The following is a 7,909-nucleotide window of genomic DNA, read 5'->3' on the forward strand; positions in this document are numbered from 1 at the left end:
GTGTGTGTGTGTGTGTCTGTGTGTGTTCCAGTGTGAGTATGTATCAGTGTGACGGTGTGTGTGTGTGTGTTATTGTGTGTGTGTGTGTGTCAGTGTGTGAGTGTGTGCCCGGCCTGTGCGTGTGTGCGTCGGTGTCAGTGAGTGCGTGTGTGTGTGTGTGTGATCATCGGTGTGTGCGCGCGTGTGTGTGTGTGCCTAGCCAGTATGGGTGAGTATATGCGGTGCGTGACTGAGTGTGTGTGTAGTGTGTGCGTATGAACTGACTGATGATAAGAGTTCGTTTGTCTGCATGGGTGTGTGCTTCAGTTTGTGCGTGACTGAGTGTGTATGTGTGTGTGTGTGTCAGTCTGTCTGTCTGTGCGGCGTCAGTGTGTCTGTGTTTGTCTGTATGTATGTGAGTGTGAGAGAGAGAAGACAGAGAATGGAGGTGTGGGCGTGTACCTATCGCTGGTGGCATCACGCGAAATGTGAACAAAAGACATCAAGCCCGTGCCGCTTTGTTGTTAGATACGGGCACGTTTTTCAGTCCAACAGGTAAATCATACCTCGGAGCTCAAAGTCTAAGTGTCAACTCTTGATTGCATCAGCTGATCAACCACGGCATAACAACAACTTGTTGTGGGGCAAGCAACGGTTTCTTAAACTTCCGCAAAATTGCACCCAGGAAAAAAAGCACAGTTGAAGTGGCGCTGAAGTGGGGGTTTAACTGCAGCGGTCTTTGTGCTGAATGAACCATGATCATTTTCTGAGTAGTTTGTTACACAGCTTACCAAGGCCAAAGTGCGTATTGTCGACAGTGCAACTAGCACTACTTAGTACACCCAGCCAAGCGTGCATTTTGTCCAAAGTGCAATTAGCCCTACTGACTTAATACACCGGCCAGCCAAGCGTGTATTTTGTCAAAAGTGCAATTAGCACTACTTAGTACACCCAGCCAAGCGTGCATTTTGTCAAAAGTGCAATCAGCACTACTTAGTACGTCCAGCCAAGCGTGCATTTTGTCAAAAGTGCAATCAGCACTACTTAGTACACCCAGCCAAGCGTGCATTTTGTCAAAAGTGCAATCAGCACTACTTAGTACGTCCAGCCAAGCGTGCATTTTGTCAAAAGTGCAATTAGCACTACTTAGTACACCGGCCAGCCAAGCGTGCATTTTGTCAAAAGTGCAATCAGCACTACTTAGTACGTCCAGCCAAGCGTGCATTTTGTCAAAAGTGCAATCAGCACTACTTAGTACACCCAGCCAAGCGTGCATTTTGTCAAAAGTGCAATCAGCACTACTTAGTACGTCCAGCCAAGCGTGCATTTTGTCAAAAGTGCAATTAGCACTACTTAGTACGTCCAGCCAAGCGTGCATTTTGTCACAAAGTGCAATCAGCACTACTTAGTGCGTCCAGCCAAGCGTGCATTTTGTCAAAAGTGCAATCAGCACTACTTAGTACGTCCAGCCAAGCGTGCATTTTGTCAAAAGTGCAATTAGCACTACTTAGTACACCGGCCAGCCAAGCGTGCATTTTGTCAAAAGTGCAATCAGCACTACTTAGTACGTCCAGCCAAGCGTGCATTTTGTCAAAAGTGCAATTAGCACTACTTAGTACACCGGCCAGCCAAGCGTGCATTTTGTCAAAAGTGCAATCAGCACTACTTAGTACGTCCAGCCAAGCGTGCATTTTGTCACAAAGTGCAATTAGCACTACTTAGTACACCCAGCCAAGCGTGCATTTTGTCAAAAGTGCAATCAGCACTACTTAGTACGTCCAGCCAAGCGTGCATTTTGTCACAAAGTGCAATTAGCACTACTTAGTACACCCAGCCAAGCGTGCATTTTGTCAAAAGTGCAATCAGCACTACTTAGTACGTCCAGCCAAGCGTGCATTTTGTCACAAAGTGCAATTAGCACTACTTAGTACGTCCAGCCAAGCGTGCATTTTGTCAAAAGTGCAATTAGCACTACTTAGTACGTCCAGCCAAGCGTGCATTTTGTCACAAAGTGCAATCAGCACTACTTAGTACGTCCAGCCAAGCGTGCATTTTGTCAAAAGTGCAATTAGCACTACTTAGTACGTCCAGCCAAGCGTGCATTTTGTCACAAAGTGCAATTAGCACTACTTAGTACGTCCAGCCAAGCGTGCATTTTGTCACAAAGTGCAATCAGCACTACTTAGTACGTCCAGCCAAGCGTGCATTTTGTCAAAAGTGCAATTAGCACTACTTAGTACGTCCAGCCAAGCGTGCATTTTGCGGACAAACACTCAAGTCCTTAATGGCAAAAAAACCGTAGGACTTTTAATATCAATTTTACTACTACAATCAGTAGCCATATCGACCAAAATGAGGGCTGGTAGGTAAGTGATATCAAGTTCGTCAGACCTAACTCCTGATTTGTTTTAAAGGTTTGTTGCCATTTTATAGCAGCGAGTAGTTAGCTTTACATATTATTGTAATGTGATTACCGTAATCGCCGTGGCATCTAGTTTTCTGTCAAAGACATGTTGAATTGAGAGAGGCAAACTGACGAAAGCAAAATGTTATCATTGCAAAGCAATACTTAGGTACAGAAAAAAGGAATAGAGAATGTCTGAATGAATGGGGGAAAAAGAGAGAGAGAGAGAGAGAGAGAGAGAGAGAGAGAGAGAGAGAGAGAGAGAGAGAGAGAGAGAGAGAGAGAGAGAGAGAGAGAGAGAGAGAGAGGCAGAGATTAAAAGATCGATGTTATTGTTGTTGTTGTTGTTGTTGTTTTCTGTTTCTTTGTGCGTCCTCGTCAGTCTCTGGCGAGAACAGTTTTATTGTTATCTCATTCTATTCCTTCTCATCCTCAGTCACGTGTTCAACATGTCATGTCATACTGATGCATTCAACGAAACCTTAACACTAAACACAACACCATAAACCATAACAATGAACATAAAACCAGAAAACTATACACAACACACTGGCGCAACACACTCCGTCAACATACATCACACTAACGTCAGAGAGAAAACCACCCATCATGCGGGTGTTGCTGACAGGTGAATGTCGATGTCTGTCAGTATCAACACAAACGACAGTCTCCAAGCAGCGGGGTAAGGGGGGGGGGGGTATGATATATGTACGCACGTCAACAGTCAAGAATTGTGTACAGCCTGTACTTTTGAATTATACAGTAGAACGACCACGCAAGGCACAACGACTCATTAGGGGCTCCGCTCACATATAATTATGTAACTTCAGCAGGGCCGACGACGCACTGCAGATTATCCCAGCCCGCTACACGTTGCATGAAAGGAAAACAGGCCAAGTACTCGTCATAATCCCTATCGCGGCATAAATAATATGCAGTGCGTCGTCTGTGCCGCTGAAACTGCGCAGGTATATTCTGCCCATTAACAACACTCGAGTGTTACGTAGTACACTCCATTATTTAAAAAAATACAAGCTTGATGTTGTTCCTTCGGGTACAAGGATTAAATGGTGTGTGTCGGGGGGGGGGGGGGGGGGGGGGGTTGGGGCTTTACCCTTGCAAGAGTATGTGAACCGAAACACGTTTATTGTGACAGATTTAATTAGCCTACACGAACATTGACAGGCTTCCATTTCAAACTGTCTCGGTTATCATGTTCGACTGACGCCAAATCGGTCGTTAATCGACCATGATAATCTCGGAAGTTTTAAATGGTAGCCTATCGATGTGTAATCGTATCTTTAAACTGTACAAGGGTTGTGTTATGCCCGGAGGTGTAAGGTTCTAAACAGGCCAGTGTAACGCGAATATGCGTGGGCAGGCCATTTTGCAAAGGTCTGGGTTCCATCCTTTCTTTCTAACATTGGAGTTTCTCTCTCTCTCTCTCTCTCTCTCTCTCTCTCTCTCTCTCTCTCTCTCTCTCTCTCTCTCTCACTCGCTCTCTCCCTTCTCTCTCTAGTGGTGCGCGACTCTCTCTCTTTCTCTCTCTCTCTCTCTCTCTCTCTCTCTCTCTCTCTCGCTCGCTCGCTCGCTCTCTCTCTCTCTCTCACTCGCTCTCTCTCTCCCTTCTCTCTCTGGTGGTGCGCCAGTCTCTCTCTCTCTCTTTCTCTCTCTCTCTCTCTCTCTCTCTCTCTCTCTCTCTCTCTCTCTCGCTCTCTCTCCCCCTCTCTCTCTAGTGGTGCGCGACTCTCTTTCTCTGTCTCTGTCTCTGTCTCTGTCTCTCTCTCTCTCTCACTCGCTCTCTCTCACTCTCTGGCTTGTTCCATTCTGTGGAGGTTCCTGGAGAGAGAGAGAGAGAGAGAGACAGACAGACAGACAGACAGACAGACAGACAGACAGACAGACAGACAGAGACAGAGACAGAGGGAGATATATATATATATATATATATATAGACAGAGAGATAGAGGGGGAGAGAGAGAGACAGTGACAGAGGCACAGAGAGAGAGAGAGAGAGAGAGAGAGAGAGAGAGAGAGAGAGAGAGAGAGCGACAGACAGACAGACAGACAGAGGGGGAGAGAGAGAGATATATACAGACAGAGAGGCAGAGACAGAGGCACAGAGAGAGAGAAAGAGAAATAGAGACAGAGAGACAAAGGCAGAGAAAGATAAAGAGAGTGTACAAGTGAGAGAAACAGACAGACAGGCAGGAACACAGAGAGACAGAGAACCAAGCCAACAAGCCAGACACACCAGTTCACGAAGCCAACACACAACACAGTAGCAGCAAAGAATGTATCCCTACACACTCTTTGGTAGCAGCATCTGTAACACCACTAACAGTTGCACTATACACGGAATCCGACCCACATATCTGAGAGTTGTTGGAAGAGTGCACTGTGCTTTAGATATTACTAACAAACAGTGCAAGAGTTCCAGGCACCTCGCAGCCACCACGCACACAGAGGTTACTCCATATATACCTTGTGCTTTCAATGGTTCCAGAGATCTTGCATCTTCTGTCTGAAAGCTGATCTCTGTTAGTAATGGAAAATTCCGCGACCTTGCTCCGTGACGGAGAGCGAGGGGATGGGGTTGGGGTGAGAGGGGAGGGTAGTGGCGGTGGTGAGGGTGATGAGGGAGGGGGTTGAATGTTTTGTGTGTGTGTATGTGAGTGTGTGTACCAGCGCGTGTGTGTGTGCTTGTGTTTGTGTGTGTATGTATGTGTGTGTGTATGTATGTGTGTGCAAGCGTGTGTGCTTGTGTGCGTGCCTGCATGCGTGTGTGTGTGTACGAGTGTGCGCGCGCGTTTGTGCGTGTGTGTGTGTGTGTGTGCGTGAGAACATGCGTGTGAGTATATGTGTTTGTTCTCATCAGTCAGACGATTTTTCACACCTGTCACATTCTGTGTGTGTCAAAGTCAGGCTGGAATGTGTTTGTCTTACTTTATCTCACCTGTACCCTTCATCCCAGCCCCCTTCTCCACCCCCCCGCCCAATATCTCTGTAGTCATCCCTCCAATGATTGTAGCATACACAAATTATATATTCGCTCCCTCACTCTTTGCGTCATGCTTGTGGTTCATGCCTGACTTTTCTAACACTGTCTCCATTCCTTGCTGCTCATACACCTTCATTATTACACCTGATTGACCTGCTGATGTCCGTCGCGATATAACCTTTCTGGTTGAAAACAACGTTAAACACCAAATAAATAAAGAAAGAAAGACCTGCTGTTGCTCGGTGTGCGTCTTGCTTGATCAACCAATAGACCAAACAGCAAACACGCACAGAAAAGAACAATAAACAAAACGAAGGAACAAACGATTTAATTTTTGGGCAGAACATGAAGAAAAAAGTGATTTCGCGCCATACCACCCCCCCCCCCCCCCCCTCTCACCCCCTTATCTCTGACTTCCTGTCCATCCGCCAGGCGGGTACCTGGTCCCCCCCCTCCGCCCCTTTCTCTCTGACTTCCTGTTCTCTCTGACTTCCTGTCCATCCGCCAGGCGGGTACCTGGTCCCCCCCCCCCTCCGCCCCTTTCTCTCTGACTTCCTGTCCATCCGACAGGCGGGTACCTGGTTCCCCCCCTCCGCCCCTTTCTCTCTGACTTCCTGTCCATCCGACAGGCGGGTACCTGGTTCCCCCCCTCCGCCCCTTTCTCTCTGACTTCCTGTCCATCCGCCAGGCGGGTACCTGGTTCCCCCCCTCCGCCCCTTTCTCTCTGACTTCCTGTCCATCCGACAGGCGGGTACCTGGTTCCCCCCCTCCGCCCCTTTCTCTCTGACTTCCTGTCCATCCGACAGGCGGGTACCTGGTCCCCCCCCCCCTCCGCCCCTTTCTCTCTGACTTCCTGTCCATCCGCCAGGCGGGTACCTGGTCCCCCCCCCCCTCCGCCCCTTTCTCTCTGACTTCCTGTCCATCCGACAGGCGGGTACCTGGTCCCCCCCCTCCGCCCCTTTCTCTCTGACTTCCTGTCCATCCGACAGGCGGGTACCTGGTCCCCCCCCCCCTCCGCCCCTTTCTCTCTGACTTCCTGTTCTCTCTGACTTCCTGTCCATCCGCCAGGCGGGTACCTGGTCCCCCCCCCCCCTCCGCCCCTTTCTCTCTGACTTCCTGTCCATCCGCCAGGCGGGTACCTGGTCCCCCCCTCCCTCTCTGACTTCCTGTCCATCCGCCAGGCGGGTACCTGGTCCCCCCCCTCCCTCTCTGACTTCCTGTCCATCCGCCAGGCGGGTACCTGGTCCCCCCCCCCCCTCCGCCCCTTTCTCTCTGACTTCCTGTCCATCCGACAGGCGGGTACCTGGTCCCCCCCCTCCGCCCCTTTCTCTCTGACTTCCTGTCCATCCGACAGGCGGGTACCTGGTCCCCCCCCTCCGCCCCTTTCTCTCTGACTTCCTGTCCATCCGACAGGCGGGTACCTGGTCCCCCCCCTCCGCCCCTTTCTCTCTGACTTTCTGTCCATCCGCCAGGCGGGTACCTGGTCCCCCCCCTCCCGCCCCTTTCTCTCTGACTTCCTGTCCATCCGCCAGGCGGGTACCTGGTTCCCCCCCCCCTCCGCCCCTTTCTCTCTGACTTCCTGTCCATCTGCCAGGCGGGTACCTGGTTCCCCCCCCCCTCCGCCCCTTTCTCTCTGACTTCCTGTCCATCTGCCAGGCGGGTACCTGGTCCCCCCCCTCCGCCCCTTTCTCTCTGACTTCCTGTCCATCCGCCAGGCGGGTACCTGGTTCCCCCCCCCTCCTCCGCCCCTTTCTCTCTGACTTCCTGTCCATCTGCCAGGCGGGTACCTGGTTCCCCCCCCCTCCTCCGCCCCTTTCTCTCTGACTTCCTGTCCATCTGCCAGGCGGGTACCTGGTCCCCCCCCTCCGCCCCTTTCTCTCTGACTTCCTGTCCATCCGCCAGGCGGGTACCTGGTCCCCCCCCCCCCTACCCCTTAGCTTGCTCTCTCTCTCCCATCCTGAACTCAGGTAAACGAATGAGTTACTTCCCTTCGGGTCTCATTTATCCCTGACAGGATGCCTTTGTTTTCCTTCTCTGGAGAGGAAATCGATTTTTTTCCATATTTAGAGCTGTTCGTAATGTGTTATTGATATAAGCAGATTCGCGACCGTCGATAATGATTTTTCATGGTGTTGTGTAATTTTTAGATGACAAAGGAATTGATATGTAAGACAGTTTCAAGCGAGCTATCTTTCGCGGGTGTATTTACTGTGCAAACAACTCTAAATAATATGGCAAAAGTGTCACGTGATAATCAACTTTGGCTACGAATTGAAGCAGACGACACTTTTTTCCGTAACCAGTTGGGAGTGATGCAACAATATCACGGTCTCCTTCCCACAGCAGTCTCAACATTTCGACTTGTTTTGACCTTAGAACGATGTCTTTATCATAACTGTGAAGAACAGAACGGAGATCACTGTCGAAGTCGGCCAATCTGCAATCACTTTCGTCTCAGTTCGTCTATTCTCAAAAACGTTAGCGAAAAACATGGGAGATAACTCTGTATTCTTATTTTGATAGAT

The sequence above is a fragment of the Littorina saxatilis genome, linkage group LG8, assembly GCF_037325665.1.
Source record: "Littorina saxatilis isolate snail1 linkage group LG8, US_GU_Lsax_2.0, whole genome shotgun sequence".
Taxonomy (NCBI): Eukaryota; Metazoa; Mollusca; class Gastropoda; order Littorinimorpha; family Littorinidae; genus Littorina; species Littorina saxatilis.